General features: G+C 46.0%; 1 long non-coding RNA gene across 1 annotated transcript; it reads left to right on the forward strand.

Moving 5' to 3' along the window:
* Window positions 1-11: 11 nt before the first annotated feature.
* LOC104987637 lies at window positions 12-6,429 on the forward strand. The gene is made up of 3 exons (XR_825151.1): window positions 12-520; window positions 1,726-1,792; window positions 3,650-6,429. It is a non-coding gene; the product is annotated as an uncharacterized LOC104987637 (long non-coding RNA).
* The last annotated feature ends 2,203 nt before the right edge of the window (window positions 6,430-8,632 follow it).

Raw genomic sequence — 8,632 nt, forward strand, 5'->3', positions numbered from 1 at the left:
CTGTTGTCCCTGACTCTCTCAACTGGCCTGGGGGCTCTAGGCTGAATGTAGGAGGGAGACTGGCCTGCTGAGAGCTGTCCTAAGGCTGGTTGGCAGCGCTGGCCCTGTCCTTACTGTTTGAGACACCCTCACTCTGTAGCCTGGGGCATGGGGGGTGTCAGGCAGGGGTGCTCAGTTTCCCTTAGCATCACACCAGAGTCTGGGTGCCATCAGCAGAGCCCAGATGTGCTGAGTCTATGCCCACTTGCGGGGCACAGCACAGGTGTAGGTGGGAAGGCAGAACCCACTGTCCCCCCAGAAGCTGTAGGGGTTTGTGGGTTTGTGACTTCTGGGTCAGTGCCTTGCTTTTTCGAGGCCCTTTTCTGGCACTTATGTCCCCCAGGAAGGTCTGGGGCTCTGGACCATGCACACAACAGGCTGACCAATGGAGATTGACTTTCCATTCTGGTCCCTTGGCAGATAAAGAAGCTGACAGAAGACAACGCCCAGTCCTGAGATGCAGCAAGCAGATTGTCTGTTGGTGAGTGTGGGGCTCTGGACCTTCTGCTTGCTTGGGACTGTGGTAGAGACAGGGAGAGGCAATGGGTCAGGTCTCCTCTTCTCTGGGGAGGTGGTGATGGAGGGAGAGCGGGGCATGGAGGGAAGGGAGCCCACCCCCTGCTCTGGAGAGAGACCAGGGCATGGAGGGGAAGGGAGCCCCAACCCCTGTTCTGGTCCACTGGCAGCTCTGATGCTACTTCTCATCTGTCTTGTCACCACATCCCTCGTCTAGAACAGGGCAGGCGAAGGGTAATCATTCCTCCCATGACTGACCCAGTGATGGAGTCAGAGCTACATAATATTTTTCTCTGTGACTGTTACATACTTTTAAGCCATTCCTCATCATAGTGGGAATTTCACATTTATTTCAAAAGTATTGTTAAGTTGAATCTACTTGAAGTAAAATTTCTTTGTCAACATATAGAAGTATTTTCTATGTATATGTGTGTGTACATATATATATATATATATATATATATCTATGAGGAGGGCATGGCAACCCACCCCAGTATTCTTGCCTGGAGAATCCCCATGGACAGAGGAGCCCAGCAGGCTACAGTCCATGGGGTCGCAAAGAGTCAGACATGACTGAGTGACTAAACATATGTATATTATATATGAAAAGACAGCACACACACACACACACACATACAGAGACGTTTACAGTTTGGGGTCGTATCATTTCAATAGTTTTGAGGTTTTTGAGTATTACCTTAATTTATAAATTAATCTAGGAGGAACTGAGATCTTTTAGCTATTCTATATTTTTCTTATGAAAAGAGTTAGCATTTTAAGTTAAGAGTTTTATAGTACCTCAACTCCATGTGTGTTTTCCTTTGGTAAATTGCTCATTTCTTGTTGAGGCTGTATCTTTGTATTACAATGTTCCATAACCTTATGAGTTTATCCGACTCATAATTCATTATAGAATTTATTGTCATAATTTTTAACATTCACCACCCACCCTCACATTTACATATTATTGTTGAACCATTAGAGTTTTATAAGAAGACAATCGTATATAAAATAGTGACTCTTTTGTCCACTCCCTTCAAAGATCCTGCATTGGTTTTGATTTGCTTATGGCTGCATCTGCCAGAATTTCAGAACAAGGTTTACTAGGCTCAGTTCTGTAACCTAGGACCCCCGGTTAAGACCAATGCTGCTCTCCATTGTGTTTTACAGAAACCAGCAGCACTTGAAGGATCTCAGAGGAGAAGATAGCTGCTGGTTCCAACAGATGCCACTGAAAGTGAGTGTTTTTTTCCTGGGCAGGGGATCAGGAGTGGAGGGAGGAGGGACAGTGTCCTAATTTCTGTCTCCATAGCGGTTAGGGCAACTCAGAGAGGGGATGGCTTGTCCCTGAACCATCAGGACTCTAATTCCCACCCTGCTCCCCTCTGTCCTCTAACAGTGGCCCCTAACACCTCCCTGTCCTTCCCTCCTCCACCATCCTCTCTCCTCCCTGGTTGCTCAGGGCCAGGTTGACCCACTCTGAGACATCTGAGACGTTGTGCTGTCCAGCAGGGCACCCACTGGCCCAGGGAGGCTGTGGAGCGCCTGTCCATGCATGCTAAGTCTCTTTAATCATGTCTGACTCTTTGCAACCCCATGGACTGTAGCCTGTGAGGCTCCTTAGTCCATGGGATTCTCCAGGCAAGAATACTGGAGTGGGTTACCATGCCCTCCTCCAGGGATCATTCCAACCCAGGGATTGAACCCACATCTTACATCTCCTGCATTAGCAAGCAGGTTCTTTACACTGGCGCCACCTGGGAAGCCCCGAGGAGTGCCTGAACTGTGGCTAAATCTAGTAAGCTGTAGTATATAACTCGATACTGCAGTTCAAGGACTTGGTAGAAAAAAGGACTGTAATTTGTCTCGTTAACAGTTTTTTTTTTTTGTATATTCATTACATGTTGAGGGGCTTCCCTGGTGGCTCAGTGGGTAAAGAATTCTCCTGTAATGCAAGAGAACAGGGTTCAGTCCCTGGGTCAGGAAGATCCCCTGGAGAAGGGAATGGCAACCCACTCCAGTATTCCTGCCTGGAGGATCTCATGGACAGAGGAGCCTGACAGGCTACAGTCCGTGAAGTCACAAAGAGTCAGACACACAACTGAGCAACTAACACTACATATTGCAGTGAAAAAAATTCTGAACTTACTTTTAATTGGAGGATAATTGCTTCACAATGTTGTGCTTGTTTCTGCTGTACAGCAACATGAACCAGCCATAGGTGCACATATATCCCCTCCCTCTTGAGCCTCCTTCCAACGCCCCCATCCCACCTCCCTTAGGTTATCACAGAGCACCGGATCGAGCTCTCTGTGTTATCAAGCCACTTCCCATTAGCTATCTATATTACGTATTGAAAGGAAATTTTTTAGAATACTTTGAGTTAGTACCATATTTTATGAAAACTAGTATTGTTATTTTTCATGTTTTCAGTGTAACTGTTAGAGAATATAAACTTGTGTTGGGTGCCCTCCTTATGTACTGTGGATGGTGGTGTGCACAGCATTTCACACACACAGCATTGAATCTGCAGCACAGTCCATGAGGCGGGTGGTGTTTGCTCCATTTTAAGGTTAAATTCTTGCTCGGAGTCTGTCCCCATCGAGCTGTACCGCAGTGTCAGGCAGTGAGGCCGAGCGGGGTGTGAGGCCGGAGACCTTCCTCCCTCCAGGCCTTTGCTTTGTCCCCAGTGCAGAGGTGGCAGCCAGGAGGCCTCACCCTCCTGAGAAAGGCAGGTGCCCTCCTCTGAGGTCTGTTGCCCCTCGCTGTCCCACCCTCTGTCTCATATCACAGATGCCTTCTCCCTCTGTGACAGCAGTCTCCTCTTCCAGATGGGCCCACATCCCCTGCTTGGGGCAGGACTCTCTGCTGACCTGGACTGCCCCCAACTGCTCTGGGTGCTGGCGAAGTCCAATGCCCAGTGCCTGTGTGGCTTGTTTGCTGCTGGGAAGCAGGTCAGGGGCGCAGAGCAGCAGGATTACCAGCAGGGGGAGCTCCTCAGGTTCCCATCCTGAAGTCTAGGCCTGAATTGAGGGTCCTTTGCCTTTGTGAAAGCCCGTTCCAACTCTGTCTCTGTGACTTTCCCCCAACCTAGGCCTGAAGCTATTCTTCAGTGAGTTTGCAGCTATCTTTTCCTTGTGACTTCTGTGATTCGCTCCTGAGGCAGTTGGGCCTCACATGAAATGAGATCCTTGTGACCAGAGAATAGGCCTGGGTCTCTCCACATGCCTTGTGTGATGCTGCCAGTCACCAAGAAGGGACAGGGGACCTCAGTCAACACCCCGATGGATGCCTTGGAAATGCTGGGGCAAAGGTTGACAAATGAGACAATTCAAGAGTGCCTGCGGAACTCAGGAAAGTATTAACATGTTTATGAAGAAAGTGAGACAGGCTCTGCTGTGCCCTGACCGTTTGAGGACCTCAGTCTTTCAGTTCAGGACACACTGCTAATAGACTTCTAGTTTTTATTTGTATTTGTTTGAAATTTGTCATTCATGTTAGTATGTATGCATTTAATGATGTAACTTATAATGAAGGTGTTAGTCACTGAGTCATGTCCAACTCTTTGCGACCCTATGGACTGTCCCCACCAGGCTCTCCTGTCCATGGGGTTTCTCCAGGCAAGAGTACTGGAGTGGGTTGCCGTTTCCTTCTCCAGGGGATCTTCCCTACCCAGGGATGGAACCTAGGTCTCCTGCACTGCAGGCAGACTCCTTACCGACTGAGCCACCAGGGAGGCCCCGTAACTTGTAATATACATCATTAAAGTGCAAACATCTTGTATGTCTTGGTACTTTTATGTTTGTGCATGTATTTATATGTGTAGAAAAACATTTTGCAAATATAATTTCTAGGTTTATGTGGGCTACCTGGTTGAGTACTGGCAATCCAAAGCAATTAGAAATACAAAAGGAGGGCATTCCCTGGCTGTTCAGTGGTTAGGACTCTGCCCTGAGAGCCCTGAGTTCAATCCCTGGTCAGAAAGTAAGATCCTACAAGCCATGAGGGAAAAAAAAAGTAAGATCCCACAAGCCATGAGGCAAAAACAAACAAAAACCTACAAAACAACAACAACAATAAAGGAGAGCAAGCCCACTGCTGGGGGAATTTGACCACTTTGGGATTGCCTGGCGACTTCTTTAGGGTCCAGGCTTTAAACATGTCAACTTTATAGTTGGGTGAATATTTGTATTTTTCATAGGGAGATGTTAACAAGTGAGCAGAGAGGGAGGGGAAGTGGCACCCCCGTGTTGTGTCTGGTGACCGTGAACTGGGCTGTCATTCCCCGGGCTTCCTCCTGCTCATCTGGGAGGTTAGGGTGTCAGATATTTTCTGTCACGTCTGCTCTTATCAGTGACCTTCATTGCATCTGGGCTCAAGGAAGAGAGGACAGGGATCTGCCATAGTCTGGGAGGAAGAATGGACGGGCTCCTGGGTTATGTTCAGTGTTGGCTTGCTCCGCACTAGATGGGCCCCCCTTGATACTGGTGCTCTGAGCCCAGAATTGCCTTTTTGTGTTTGAATTGGCTGATTAAGGATCTCAGCCCCTCTGTAAGCTTTGACCTTCTGCAGAAAAGACACAGAAATGATGATTCTTAAATACTGTGAGAACTGACCTAAAATGCCTGCTATATTAGGGTTTTGTGTTTTTTTTTAATTAAAAAAATTTTTTTTACCTTCTGCTAAACCCTTCTCCATAGTATTCCAATCACTGCAGGATAATTTAATAGCAGAAGCAATTCTCAGGGAGGTTTTTGGTCTAGTCCATCTCAAGGCTTGTATGTTGTCTTCCCAAGGTTGATGTGACTGGTGTGGTCAAAACTGGAATTGCCTAAAATGTAGGTACAAATGGATACAGTGTGTGGAGTTCACTTGTGTTTTTAGAAGGGCTGACCCCATGGTCTTGGTGCTACATCCCTCTGGCCCTGATGTCCCTCCCTCTCCTGGAAGTCAGGTGTTTCCTGTCTTTACTGTTTCTTCTGTGCAGGACACTCTGCCTTCATCCCCAGAAGGAGATAGAAATGAATTCCTGGGACTTCCCTGGCGGTTCAGTGGTTAAGACTCTGCACTCCCAATGCAAGGAGCCCGGGTTCAGTCTCTGGTTGGGGAACTGAGATCCCACACACCACAACTAAGCATGTGCTCCGCAACTGAGCCCTTGTGCTGTAGAGCCTGCACATCACAGTAGAGGAGCCTGTGTGCTGCAGTGAAGAGTCTGCCCAGCTAAAATAAATAAATAAGATACAATAAAATTTGAAACTGTCACCTATATGTTACAAAAAGCATGTGCATTTGTAAAACAGTTTAAAAAAGTAAATAGTCAAATGTCAGGTCACTTGTCCCTTTCTCAGAAGACTTCCTTGAGTGCCCATTAGAGTATCAGCCTTGTCAGTATTTGTCATGTATATTCATTTGTACACATTTATTGTGTGTTTTACTAATGAGAACCTTCAAGAAAAGTGAAACTTGACTCCTTTGTTGCTTTCCGGTGGGTGCTTAGTCGCTCAGTCGTGTCCGACTCTTTGCGATCCTGTGAACTAAGCCTGCCAGACTCCCCTGTCCATGGGATTCTCCAGGCAAGAATACTGGAGTGAGTTGCCATTTCCTACTCCAGGGGATCTTCCCGATCCAGGGATCGAACCCGCGTGTCCTGTGTCTCCTGCACTGCATGCGAGTTCTTTGCCTGCTGAGCCATCCGGGAAGCATTACTGGTTTATGCCAATGCAAATGTTACAATTTAAAGTTTTACTTGAAGACTGGATGCCTGTTCAGGTTTCTCCTGAGTACTGAATTTGTGACCAAATTAAATATGCAATTTCCACATGTACACCCGTGGTGGATTCGTGTTGATGTATGGCAAAACCAATACAGTATTGTAAAGTAATTAGCCTCTAGTTAAAATAAATAAATTTAAATTAAAAAAATTTTTAAAAAGCAACCGTAATACTATATATATCTCATCTAAAAATTGGATAATAAAAATTCATTAAATATACAAAAATAATAAAAAAATATGCAATATCATATACAAATTTTATAATTTTAGTAAACGTGCAATTTTATGATTTTGAATAAAATTGAATATTCAGTGTTATATACAAATTTCGCAATTTTCTATAAACCTGCAATTTAAAGAATTTGTGGCCGAATTAAAAATGCAATGTTGTATACAAATTTTATAATTTTATATAAATAAGCAATTGGATGAATTTGTGACCAAATTACATGGCAGTTACATAAAAATTTTGCAATTTTATATAAATATGCAATTTTATGACTTTGTGACCAAATTAAATATGTGATGTTATATACAAATATTATAATTTTATATATAGTTTTATACAAATTGACAAATGTGGAATGTTATAAAAAGTATAAGAACTATCAAAATATTAGAAATTATATAGTTTTCCATAAATATACAATTGTATGAATTTGTGACCAAATTAAATATGTAATTTTATATAAAAAGAGGCATGTGTGTGTTTTTCCCCATCCTCTGGTTCTCTGGAGCAGTTCTGAGTGAAGGGTACAGGGGTGTGTTCTTGCTGTGTGACCCACTCATTCCTTCTCCCCTTTATGCCTCAGGCTCATCTTGCATGGGTGTGTCTCCTGCTCTGACTCAAGATTTCCAGATGCCAGATTCCTGGGGGACTGGAATTCAGCCCCTCCTCTGTCCGCCTCCTCCCCACTCTTCCCCTGGGAGAGAGGCCCCAGCCTGGCCAGGCTCCTGCACAGCCTCCCCGCTGTGGTGTCTCTGAGTCCTGTCTGGGCCTGCTGGGCTCCCTGGAGGTGCAGACTGGCTCTGACAGAGCTCTTGGGAAGGGCTGGTGGGGCCCTGCTTGCTGGGGTTCTTCTGTGGCCCCTCACTTGTGAGCCTCCTGCCACTCTGGGGCCACCTTCCCCTTGTGTCCCTGCTGTCCTTTCTGCATCCTCATCACAGTGGGTCTGGTGGCTCAGCCCTGCAACCTCATGGAGACACAACTCCCTTCCCCTGGACCTTAGGGCCTTAGGGAAGGATCCCTCACCCACCTAGATTTCCTGGGGAGCCCCGTGGTCCCAGCCCTGTCCCCTTTCCCAGAGTAAAGGTGCTCGTGCAGAGCTGCACACCCCCTGTCTGCCCCCACTCCTGCCTGTGAACGATTAATCAGGAGTGGGAAGGAAAATATTTTAGATCACAAATCAGAAAGAAGAGGTGAATGTATAATTACTTGAAAATAAATTCTTGAAAAGCAGTGTTGCCTGTGTGAGACCCCTATATCAGATCACCTAAGTTGTCCTTGAATGGAGAAGACTGACTGGGCCTCCATTTGTTTTTGTGTCTGTTAACACTTTATGAGAAGCTGAAGGGTGGGGGAGGTGAGGGTGTTAGGGGCAATATTATATAATCAACAGGCTTGAGCTTCCCTGGTGGCTTACATGATAAAGAGTCTGCCTGCAATGCAGGAGCCACGGGTCCAATCCCAGGGTCTGGAAGATCTCCTGGAGAAGGAAATGGCAACCCACTCCAGTATTCTTGACTGGAGAATCCCATGGACAGAAGAGCCTGGCAAGTCCCAGTCCATGGGGTCACAAGGAGTCGGACATGACTGAGTGACTAACATTTCACATATGGGATGCATCTGAGCAGTTTTACAGGTTAGGTAAGAGCACGTATTAGTGGACATTAACCTAAAACTTAGTGTTTTAGAACTACAGTCTTATTCTTGTTGTTCAGTCACTCAGTCTTGTCCGACTCTTGGTGAGCCCGTGGATTGCAGCATGCCAGACTTCCTTGTCCTTCACCATCTCGCAGAGTTTGCTCTAACTCATGTCCACTGAGTCGGTGATGCCATCCAACCATCTCATCCTGTCGACCACTTCTTTTCATGCCTTCAATCTTTCCCAGCATCAGAGTCTTTTCAAGTGAGTTGGCTCTTCCCATCTGTTGGCCAAACTATTGGAGCTTCAGCTTCAGCATCAGTCCTTCCAATGAATATTGAGGGTTGATTTCCTTCACGATTGACTGGTTTGATTTCCTTGCTGTTCAAGGGACTCTCATGAGTCTTCTCCAATACCACGGTTAAACAAAGCATCA

The sequence above is a fragment of the Bison bison genome, unplaced genomic scaffold (assembly GCF_000754665.1).
Source record: "Bison bison bison isolate TAMUID 2011002044 unplaced genomic scaffold, Bison_UMD1.0 scf7180017846138, whole genome shotgun sequence".
In the NCBI taxonomy this organism is placed as follows: Eukaryota; Metazoa; Chordata; class Mammalia; order Artiodactyla; family Bovidae; genus Bison; species Bison bison.